Source organism: Carassius auratus, chromosome 11, assembly GCF_003368295.1.
Source record: "Carassius auratus strain Wakin chromosome 11, ASM336829v1, whole genome shotgun sequence".
NCBI lineage: Eukaryota > Metazoa > Chordata > Actinopteri > Cypriniformes > Cyprinidae > Carassius > Carassius auratus.
This window is the reverse complement of record NC_039253.1, coordinates 2,999,994-3,012,959: the sequence shown is the minus strand read 5'-3', so window position 1 is coordinate 3,012,959 and position 12,966 is coordinate 2,999,994. Positions and strand designations below refer to the sequence as shown.

Here is a 12,966-nt window from a genome sequence, read left to right as displayed (position 1 = left end):
TTATCTGCACCTTGTAGTCTCTTGACTTCACTTGAACTCTTCCTCTCACGTTATCAATTATTTCTCTCCAACCCTTCTTCAGGTAATCTACAGTACATCCTCCATTTCTCTTGCTCTTTTTATAGCACATTCTGACTGTGTCCAACCAAAACCTTTGAACCCCGCAGGAGAAGAAGAGCATTTATCAGACAGGTTAATATAGATTCTCACATTTTTATTCTATCTGATATGGTATAAACATTTGATCAACACTTGCCCACATAAATGTGCTCCCATAAAACAGACATAAATCATCAGATTTATTCCTATTCCTGTTACATGCAAATATCTGTTTGGGAGGAGTTTAAAAAAAAAAAAAAAACAGATGCCTTTACTCTTGGTCGAGTCAGGTCTTGTATGCACCTCAAACAACCTCCTCAAGTAGTTTGATTAGATCTAGAAAGTGTCTTGAAGGGTATTTGCACTCTTTTTTTTAACATGACTCGAAAGCTATAATACATAAAATGACCAAGTGTAAATAAAAAACACAGAGAGGAGAGATCAAATTTTTTGATGTTCAACCAATATGATTGTGATTATAAATTATTATCGGTAAATATTATTTCAGAGTAACCAGATAAAAGCATTTAGCATTTAACAAAAATGACATAAAATTATGCATTTATTTTTATATAGTTAGTAATAAATATAGTTTATGATTTTCCAGTTAAGCCAATAAAAAAGCCTAACTTCATATTCGTTATTTGTAATTAAATATTTATTTATACATTTTTATTTATTTATCTATAATAAATAAATGTTTCTTATTTTCTGGTTAAATGTATAATATATATATATATATATATATATATATATATATATATATATATATATTATATTTTATATATATTTTATAAAAAGAAAAAAAATTATACATGTATAAGCACTAACTGTAATAGATGATTATTAATTATAAAACATTTTTAAAGCAGCAGAATAATTCTGATAGAAAGTATAATAACAATAAATAAAAACACTATATGTTTATTGCTAATAAGCAAAAAAGACCTGACATGGGCATCCCAGCACTCATGACAGCTGTTTTATTCTGCTTATATTCTTAAAAGAGGTGGGACTTATCAAGGACTGGCATCATGAAATAATAACCTGATTGGTTTACTAGAAGAGCCAATGAACACCAGTAAAATATTTGAATTATAAAACATTAGTATGAATTAACAGCGCACCTAAAATGCACAGTGAAGTAGTTTCATGGATTCATTCCAATAAACTTTTAAAAATGCACGTAATCAGAGGCTTGACATTTCCCGACCAGCAGGAAGCCAGGCCACAGCCCTACAAACAATCATGAAAACAAAAAACAATCACCGCCTCTGAAAAATACATGTGCCGCACTTTACAGAACATCATGAGAACAGCCTGAACACATATTTTGAATGCCTTGCATGTTGCCACTTGAAGAGAGTGTGAACACACACACACACACACACACACACACACGCTGCTTTGCTGCCACGAAGAACAGAGTTTTTTAGCAAACATTTTTTCTAAACCGCACAACAGCAATACTAAGCAGATGTCAGTTGGTTTGTAAAGCTTGTGGTTATTTATTCTTGCCAAAATGTGCCTAGCGCCGACACAAATAGTCTTTTCGTGTTACTACACATCACTGAAATGGTTCTTTAGAGTTAGTTTTACTTCAAGGTCATAGTAAGAGGTTTTGCATATAGCTAAAGATCCTGTGTGTTTAACTCCCTTCACAACAGGACACACCTAACTGGGTGTAACCAAGTCAAAAACCTGTCAAAACACGTAAAACGCAACACGCAGCGAGTCCCGCCAGCCCTGCAGGTGAACGATAGCAAGTGTCTGTGTGAACACTGGGTGTGGGTGTTTTCTCAAACTCCCAGTCTAGTGAACTACACAATCACATCTACACACCCACTTGGGTACGTTAATGAAACACTCAATAAAACATAGCAGATTATGACAGATTAGGCGAGATGGCATTTGCGATCAACTTTACACCTTACTGATTTTGGTCGCTGACCAAACAATTCCAGTTGGTCTTAGTGCGTACCTGCAGGCAGACACTAGGTCTGTGTTAAAGGGTGAGGTCAATCACACAATTAGTGACACACTCAAAATCTGACAGATTTACATCTGAAAGAACCTGAGATATGACTAAGACCAGCAGTGGGCTCTTGACTTGAGGCAGTAAGCAACCACCAAGCACACTCGGGACTTGGACTGCAATTACGTATGAAACCAGACTCTGGAATTTGGAAACTGGAATTACAGCAACCACTAGCAATTTTGAGCATTTCCACAAAACTTTCATGGCAATATGCTGAAAATGCAATATGTCAAACAGAACCTCTGCTTTTAAACAACAACTAAAGTTAGTATTATATTATAGACCTTATGCATCAGAGAATCAGTTGCGCAGACATTTCGTTTTCAAACATGCATTAGTTCAGCAGCTCTATAGCAGGGCTCTTCAACAGGTGCATCATCAGAAAGCGACATTAACTTACATCGTGTCTACACCGGACTACAATATAACTTATTAAAAATCAATGATGCTGTTACACTGGATGCGACGCAGATGACTCGTTCTATTTATGACGTGCTGACACAAAGATCAAATGATTTGCAATGCTTTGTCGCGTCCAGTGTAGATATACAATGTGACAGCAAAAATGTTCCTTCCTGTGTTATGGATGTTGGTTCGCAGTGAGTTCAAAGTTTTAACGTAAGTTTGCTTTAGCCTACGGTAATTTATTTTCAAATCTGAGGTAAAATATCTATTGTTGCTTTCACTATGGCTACAAAGATAATGCAAAATAATATTCAAAGTCACATTAGACACTTTTAACATTAAATAAAGCACATAATCTGAGAATATCATTGTATTATTTTGTACGTTGTTCCTGCCGCGATGTCGCAGAAAATAAAAACCATTTCTAAAATAGAATTCCATGTCGTTTATTGCTGATGATGGTTATGACAAAAACTACATGGAAAAGATACTTTTAATCACGTCACGTCTGATGGTGTTATAGTTTGATCCCTCCAAAAAATCTAATTATAAAATTATTAATGTTAACAGATCTAATAATAACTGAACCTGCAATTAGGGAAAGTGGAGAGAAGAGATGCAGTCTGGAGATGAGCAGGAACAGTTGATTTGCATGGCAGACACGGAGATCCAGATTTTTTTGTTTGCTCATTTGTTTTTAATATTCAACAGGCAAAGTTCTTCTGTATCTAGGCTAAATGCTAAAATATTCATAACTGTTTGAACTAAACAGACTACTAGGGGAAAAAAATCTGAATATTTATATTGTGACCGTCTTTTTATTATTTTAACAAAAGCAACAATAATGTAATTGTAATAATAATAAATATATAGACTACATTTGGATCGGAATCAGAATGATGTCGATGGCTTCCATCAACACTCCCAAAGCTTCACAGTCCTGTATCACTTCCTGGGTCGACATTTCATGTGGTTTTGATTTATATGCCGGTTTAATGTTTGACGGCCGTGTTTTTTGCATGTGCGTCTGCTTACATGTTCTGCTTTTTCAGCTTCTTCACCATGTTTTGATCCAGATATTTATTACCACAGAAGATGTAACAGCGCCCCCTACATGGAAAGCTGGGAAATTCTGTCAATGGCAGAGAAAGGGTTAATGACTTGGACCCAACACATACACATACACATATATATACACACACAAACACATGTATGTATGTTACTTGGACTGTAGATACCACAGTATCTAGTGTGCAGTGTGAGAGGGAAATGATTGATGCACCACTGATACACTGCTGATATGAGGTGTGTACTGTAGTCTCTACTTTGGACTTCACACACAGTTTGGATGATGAGTAGTTAATGAGTACAAGTTTATTACTGTGCATCTGATTTCACACGGAGAAAAGCAAGCAAGGAATGTCACACGCCCTTCAGAATAATCGCCCTCCCCCACCCTGCCCTGCTCCACCTACTGTCCCCGCCTAATGGACCCAGCGCCTCCGACAGCTTACGAGGCTGGGATCTGTTTGACTCACGCTGTGAGGAATCAGAACAGGTTGTGGATATGACACATCGCAAAACTCTAATCCTAGTGTGACATTCCACATTAGTCCACTGTGTGCTTACTGTGCTACACTGCTCTCCCAAACACCTTCTCTAAAACACACCCTCTCAATGATTTTCTGTCATGTACTGACATATAGTTACATGTCAACACTTGATTCTGGTGTATTTTTACCATTTGTCTGCTTCATTAACCTTTTTATATTAGAGTCTTATATATATATATATATAAATGGAGCAAACTAAAAGTAAAATTTGATGAAAAAATACAACAAAACATTTTGTCTCGTGTGGTACTAACATTGAAGCATTCCAAATTAAATCATTAAATCAAAACATTGGAATGCACCAGTTTTAAAATTGTGTGCTATAACAATAAGTTGATAATTATCTTCATGTTGTGGGTGATAAACCAATTTAATGATAATAAAATGCTAAACCGTAAATTAAAATAAATAGCTTAAAATGTTAAAAGTAAATTTGCCTTCACAACATTTGCCTAGAAAATAAAGTGTACTGAGAAAGAAAAAAGAATTGCAAAGAAATAGCAAGTAACACATTGTATCAAATATGAAATTTTTAAGCAGAAAAACTGAAATTGCATTTTCATGTAAAAATTATGCCAATTATCTTTATCGTTAATCGTAATTATCAATTTAATTAAGAACTTCAAAAATAATTAAGTGCATGAGTTCAAAAGTAGAAAAAAAACACAGTATCTGGACAAATTAAGAAACTTTGAACTTGTTTGCAGAACCATTTATCCTTTTTAGCTTATGTGCACAAAATCACTTTGTTTCTCTCAATCAGTCCCATTTCCCCGTCTCGCTCTCACATGACCTGACAGCTAAAGAATGTCAGAATCAGATGTGCTGATGATGCTCATTCACAGAACAATACTGAGGACTGACAGTGCAGTCGCCATGATCTCGCTCACTGCCCTGCCCTCGGGACACAGGGAGTGCTGCTGATATGACTCAGGTGTGTGAGGTCTTCTGCTCCAAGATAACCTCTTTTATTATATATGATAAAGGCTTTTTAATAGTGTCGCAGAATTGATAACATCTACATCAATGATATGATGTTCTATCTATTTATGCATTCCAAAATTTATTAATGCAATATGCAAAGATTTAAATCTATTGAAATTAATTTCTATACTAATAAAATCAACATACATGCATTTTATGCATATTGGATTTCTTCTTGTATTGTACATTATAAAATGGATGTCATTTTAAATATTTTTGTTATATTAATTATGGTATTTATTCTTGTGTTGGTGCTTATTGTAATGCTTCTTATTGTAAAGGTATTATAGAAATGTATTTTAATATTATATATATATATATATATATATATATATATATATATATATATATATATATATATATATATATGTGCAAATTTTTTGAAAATCAAAAATTGTCAGTAAGGCTCTTAAAATTCCAAACTTTCATTCCAAAATTTTAAACTTATGTATTTGAGGTGCAGAAGAATTTATAGACATTTTGGAGCCATGAAATAAAAAAATGTCTCTTTAACCAAGCTGAATTCAAGTTTTTCAAAATCATCTGAAACCAACATTATTATTCTCCTTTACTACAAAGATCGAATATAACGTTCATCATAATATCACAGTATACTCAGGCTGCGGTCAGGCTTTATTTTTACAGTGACCATAATGAGCTATTACCACATTTACATTTGAATTACTGCCAGAAAGCAGCCATTTTGGTTTTAGAGTCAGTCTCCGGAGATTATAGTGCTTCTATGCCTCACAGCTTTAATTCAGTAGTATGAAATCCAAAGCCACCCACCCACACACACACACACACACACACACCGTTAATGACTTTGTGACCTGAATGCTACCAGCTGAGCCCATACTGCTAAGAGCCTGCTGTGTCTGAGATCTCCCCAGACGCTCAGCTTGCTTCCGCTAAGGACAGCAAGTGGGCGAGCAGGTGGTCGGCACAGGCTCGGGCCCGCCGATTTCTCTAACCCCAGAAATGCACACACAGGCCTCTCAAAATGCAGATCCATCAACCTGCACATCCAATTAAACAGTAATCGTAGGAAGTCAAATGAACTCAGCGAGTTATAATGTAGCTTTCTGACTACAGCTGCACACCCTCGGAATAATGGATAGCTATTAGAGAGGACAGTTTGCAAGGCATATAATGAAATTGAACAATTTGTCCAACATCAACGTCATTCATCCTACTACAGAAATTTACTAAACAATAATATATAGCTTTAATAGCTTGGCTAATGCATTTGCTAATTGCTATGTGGTTGAATCAGAAAAAACAGATGAAGAGGATCTCAAGGTCCGTGCAGGAGTGTAAATTTGAAGAAGATCAGAAAGATAAGAAGGAGGCAGATTATTAAGAGTTTGTAGGTAAGAAGCTACATTTTGAAGTTGACACGATATTTGACCGCAAGCCAGTGCAGATGGCAAAGAACAGGTGAAATATGCTTTACATGAGGTGATCTAGTAATAATTTGTGTAGATGAATTCTGTACCAACTGCAGCTTATGTAAGAAGTTTGAAGACCAAAAGGCAAAGAATTACAATAATCTAGACGTGACATAACCAAGGAATGCACACGGATACCTTGTGGCCAATCAACACAAACTCATGTTGCACAGCACTGTAGTAAAACACGCATCTTGTAAGGTAACTATGAGACAAACACATAATCACGGTTAGTTCGCAGCAGAAGGTAAATTCCTCTTAAAACAGATGATGTGTGCGATATCCATGCATGTATGAACAGGTTGCAATATTTCAGCCTCAAGCTAAACCATTAGCAGCAGCATTAAATGACATGTACTTCTAGGGAAGAAAATGATTACAACAGATACGCATATTAGAAATACACTTAACTGCACATCTTCAAAGTTATTTGTCATAAATTGATCATGAACGATAACTTTAACATTTTAAATTGTTAGTTAACATCCTTGCTGTGAAGGGGCCCTAAAAGTAGGTTGTAGTCATCTTAAAATGTTTTTATACAATCCGTCTTATGGGTTAGCATGCTAATCAAAGTATTGTGGCTAAAATTTTTAAACTAAAAGATCTAGACTACTTAGTTGGCTGTTTTTAATTCTTAATGCATAAATGCATGAAGCAATTTCAAGGACAATTTGCACATTTTCAACAATCCAGTTTTGCCATAGACAATCTGCAAATCTGTGTTAATGCAGATGCTCCATACTGTTGCACTCACATGGTTTAAAAGCTAAATGGTGGGCATTTGGTCATGGGTGTCACTTGCAATAAGTGCTTAGATTAACACAGAGGAAGAGACAGGGCATTAGCAAATGCTGTCGGTCAGCTCCTCGCATCTCCATTCAGTTAAACGTGATGGACTGAGAGATACGCCATAGGAGCAGCGAGTACGTCTAATTTCCAGAATCATGTACATATTCTAACATCCACTATCCCATAATCCCTCTTCTGTTTTAGGCCGGCTGAGATGAAAGAGGTGTTTCCATCTGAATGGAGCGGCTGACTGAATGTGGGCAGCTGTGTGACTGCCTGACGCTTGATGGACCAACAGTAACAATTCCTATTATTGTAAGACTCTTCTCGTCTGAGTCATTAGCAAAGGCTCTTAACGGTAAGTGGGGCGTTATCTGAGACCAAATCAGTGTTTGACATTTTACCAGCATTCTGAGGGCTAAGTTTCAACATCTGCCCCTCCTGGTTATTGAAACGCATCATTTTAAATAGAATAAAGCCAAATCATCAGAGTATCTGTGGTTATCATAAATGTCGTCATTTGAGCTTATTGTGCCATTCCTTCCCCAGAAAGGAGGGAAGCTACTTCATCATAGGTATGCATGAGTTTGTAGAGCACAACTGAGCCAATGTGACAGTCGTTGAATATTTCATCGATCGGAGATGTCCTGGAGGAAACCTGGCTGGTTCTGCATATATCTGGAAAGTTTTTGGAGGAATGCCACAGTATTGTAGAGACAACCTGATTAATGTTTTGACAGGAGAAGAGATTGAATTAGACTACTGCATTATAAAGAGACTAGGCTTGAACTAGAAAAGAAACAGAAACTAGGCTTTATATAAAGATGCACAATGTAACTAGACCATAATGGTTACTGGCTTTTTTATTATTATTTTATTATACAAATCTGATGCAAAATACTAACAATTTATTCATTTAATATCTTTATTACCAAACTTCAAAATGAATATGTTGTGATGCAAATTCACTTACTGCCACAAATTAATTTAATCAGCCTGAATATATATATATATATATATATATATATATATATATATATATATATATATATATATATATATATATACACATACACACACACAATTTACAAAGACTGTAAATGGTATATTTAACATACCACTAAATGAAAATCAATTTTCCATAATGTACATTATAATGTTGTGATGCAAATTTACTTAGCATTCATAATGATTGATTATAGTCAGCATTTTTTTCATGAAACAATTTATTAAGACAAATCAGCATATAATAGATTTTAATCAAGATTTTAACTAATCACTGTCAACCATTTATTAGGTTTTGTCTATAACATTATACTTAATTAGCTTTTCGGTATCAGCCTGAATTTTAATAGCGGTTTGTCATAATTTATTATAATACAACTATAATATTCTTAACCCTTTAGGGGTTGTGACTCGCTGGTACACTACTGTTATCTACTAAACTCTAAAGTTCTGTTCATCTTTCACTCAGGTCACCTACAGGAGTCAAATGCACCATTACAAAGCTATGGGAATGTTCTTTACTACCAAACAGAATTAAACGGAGGCCCTGATTATTAATCACCCTGAGATTGTCTGTCTCTGGTGTGCGAACATTCCCTGAATGGCCCCTTTCTCCACCTCTCCCTGGTTCCGCTACACCTCCCTCGCCCTGATTTAAGGAGTGGAGATGCTCTGTCCTGATGAGACATGCCCGGACCCTCCCACAACGTTTGACTCACGTTGAGCAAAGCTGCTCCCTACTTCACAGGAACAGTGGTCTTGATACAGAACCGTGTAACATGTCATTTTTTATTTGTATCACACCCAGAACATCACCCAAATCCTTTATTAAGCCGATCAAATCACACACAATTTGCACATTTAGAACTTCCCTTTTAGGCTTTGCAACTTCCTTCTTCTAGTGACTAGCACAGGAGCATTGAATTATTCATGTTATGCAGTGTAAAACTCACTATGTATGTCCGGATATAATGGTCTGAGGTTAGTTTTATACTGTGTGTAATTTGACTCCTCAAATTCCACTCTCCACTTTGTAAAAAACAAAGGGGAGGGGATAGAGGGTCTATTATGCTCCTTTGTGACTGCTCAGTGTTAATTCAGTAGGTCTCTGCTGGTGTCGGGAGTGTTTACTGACATCTGAGGAGAGCTTTGTTAATATTGCATGAGAGCGGAGCTGACCGCACAGAGTATGGAAAAGATAGCAGTGTGTAAAAAGATCTTAGAGAGGTAATTAAGTGCAGAACATCCTTCAGTTATACCAATGCTACTCAATGTTCAAGGCAGAGCACTAAGACTGATTCACACCAAAAACAATACCAGGATCTTAGGATAACTATATTAGTGTCTACACCTACACATGATAATATTCTGTTTATCATACACACAGTCTGCAGTTTCGTCCTCTGCCACTTGAAATGCTTTCCATTCAAATGGAAGTCTTCCCGTGTCATTATCTTTATAGTTGTGTGGTGGACGTCCAAATTTTAATACAATTATGATTGTTTAAACTTCAAAGGCATGACATTTTTACTGGCCAAAACCCAGAAGCATGTTAACATTAGCACTTCCAGTTTCATTGTCCTCCAGAAATCAATGGATTTTTTGTTAAACGCCTGAAATAAGGTGTGTGGTAACACAAGCTCAAGATATTTTTCACGTGTTATTCTACGACATAAAATATATTTATTAAAGCTTTTACATGTCTGGAAAAAAGGCGGTTGCTAACAAGAGGCTAAATGGGACTACAGATGCAGTCGCGACATTAACTGTCATTACAAACTGGTTAACTAATTTACTAACTAGTCCAGTTTTATAGCCTCATAGTTTTTATAATCTCACTCTTGGAAACTCTTCTGAGGAAAACTATTAGTAAAACTGTTCTTAAAGACTGAAAGTTCATGTGATGATGTGGTTCGTTTATAGTCCAAGACTGTAGTCGACTTATTTAGGCTTCAAATTTCACAAAGGTTATTGTTATATCGAACAAAATGTTTAAATTCTGGGTTTATCCATAGAATACCATCATCACTGCAGCACTCTTAAGTTATCATTATCATCTTTGGTGTGAACAGCCCTCTACATCGAGTATAAACGAGGTTTATAACACAATTAACCTCAAAAAGTCCTGAAGAACAACTGGCCTGGCCCTGTACAGATTATGAAACCATTAGACCATCTTATCCATCTCAGCCAGCTGGTCATTCACCACAGATTTCATATAGCTAGGGATCTCACTCCACGTTCATTAAAGATACATTTCACATTAGGGATTACAGATATGGAGAGAGGGTGTAGAGGAACACTCTGTGACGCATATGCTGAGACTACAGCTATAAAACACTACAGACATGAATTATCCAGAAAGGTAGAGAGATAAAGATGCTAATTGATTTAATAATACTGTAAAATACAAGCAAATAGGGATTCTGAGCGAACGGTGCTTATGGGTAATCTCTTTTGCCCCCTCTCAAAGTGTATTTATGAAGAGGGGATCACGCTGCCCCTTGCTGTCCTAATGTAGGACAATATCAGGGATTTGTGCTCAAATGCTGTAAATCTCATCCTAAAACCAATGGCAGTCGGTCAGTAAAGCAAGCAGCTGGCCTCTGACTGCACTATTAATGCGCACAACTCAGGAACTCCCACAAAGAGCAAATGCCATATCCTGTCTTTGTTAAGATCTACTACAACTGACCCATCAAAATATACATAAATAGACTGTCATATGGTCCTTCGTCTGGCCGTATTTCTTTCAGATACTGTTAGTGAGAGAGAAAAAATGTGTTCTTGTCTCACAATCATCCTTGTGCTGTGTGCCAGTAGGGCATGCTGATGCCATCCAAAATCCAAATGAAATTCAACTGGGCCAAAACCACTGGCTAAACCCATGTCATTAAATTTAGTGGAATTAAAATGCTTCTTTAAGAGATAAACCACTCACAGAAGACATGGTTTTTTGCTTTCTTGCAAACCAGACAAACAGGAAAGGGTGTACCCTAAGGAACGTTGCTTCCTCTGAGGCAGATTAAGCACATTATTTCTTTGACACTTTGTAAACACTCAAAATTACTTACTAAAGTAGAAACTCAATTACGAGATGGATCTGATTGTGTATCGTATCTTTTCAGATTGAAATCACTAAAGAGAAGTCAGATATTCAGCCTTGCTCGCATTGGGAAGTAAATAAAACATGGTACAGCCCCACCCAGACACATGCACTCATGTAAGACCCTGACTAACAACGCCAAAGACAGAGGTATGATAACTTATGAATTAGACATGTTAAAGGAACTAGTTTGGTTTAAATATTTCTTCACATTTGACTACACCAGGCTCTATAACACACTTTAGTTTGAATTCACTATACACTGAACAACCTGCAAGGTGTTACAGGTGTGGCAACAGACCAGCATTCATAACATGCTGGGTTATATAATCCACTGGTTATATAATCAACAGTACACATCAAAATCAACATTTTATGCTTTGTATAATAAAACAAAATAATCAGATACAAAATCCCATAAGAGAAAGACTTGTCTCTTAAAGAGATAGTTCTCCCATAATTTATATCCTATTGATGAACGTATACGTTTCACACATTAGTTTTAACAATACACTAAGAAATTGTTTTAGTAAATACAAGAGGTAGACAGAAATTGTCTTTTCTATGAAGAAAAGAGCAACAACTGCTCTATCGCTGTCTGTATTGGTAAAATTCATCCATTGGTAAAATGTATGTAGTCATTTTTTTATCATATGTTTTACTACATTTTACTTCCATCAACAAATTTATTTCATATTTTGTCCATAATTAAGCCAACCGAGATTGTCATCTCCCTTTGTATTCCACATAAGAAACACAGTCCTACAGGTTTGAAACATGAGAGTGAGTAAATAATAATATAACCTTAACCACTGTATGAACTATTCCCCCTTTTCAATTCTATTGCATGTATGCTACATACATTTTTTATTTAATATTTACTTACAGGCCTGTTAGGTATGTTTAATGTCAGCAGTTGACATTTGCGAATCTGCGGGGGTTATTGCTTGGATTTCTTTGTTGGGAGTGTAAAAACACACCCGCCTAACTTATATAGCCTAGGTTACAGCTGAGTGTTTATACAAACTACGACTAAAGTACGATCACGTAGCGAAATAAATGCATTTAAAGTTTGGATCAGATGAAACCAGACACACGGAAGTGAGAACGAGTATCGCACAGGTAGGTAAACCAACACCGATAACCCAGAGCACCACATTACTACGCCACTTTCCCAAGAGATCTATCCGCGAAATTGTAATGGCTGCTTTTTGTATGGTCGATGTTGGATAAAAACAATTAAATAATAATAATTTAAAAAACGGATAACGTTTAACTAACAACGAATACACGAAAACACAATGCTGCCTTATTTAATACACAAATATAAAATATAAAAATGTACCTTTAAACGCTCGTCTCCAAACACTGCTGCTGACAGCGATCCAAGAGACTTTTAGTTTTCCCCAGCGCACAGAGTTCCAGAGAGAGCGACACTTTCTCTCGCATTCAGATGAGGGTGAACAATGTGCT

The 12,966-nt window shown here is 36.0% G+C and overlaps 1 protein-coding gene across 1 annotated transcript in view; it reads right to left on the bottom strand.

Moving 5' to 3' along the window:
• Positions 1-12,966, bottom strand: part of LOC113110767 (junction plakoglobin-like) — a 22,938-nt gene extending 9,972 nt beyond the window's left edge. Inside the window, exon 1 of the mRNA XM_026274941.1 lies at positions 12,839-12,966. The gene's annotated coding sequence lies outside the window, so the exon portion shown is untranslated. The remainder of the gene's footprint in view (positions 1-12,838) is intronic.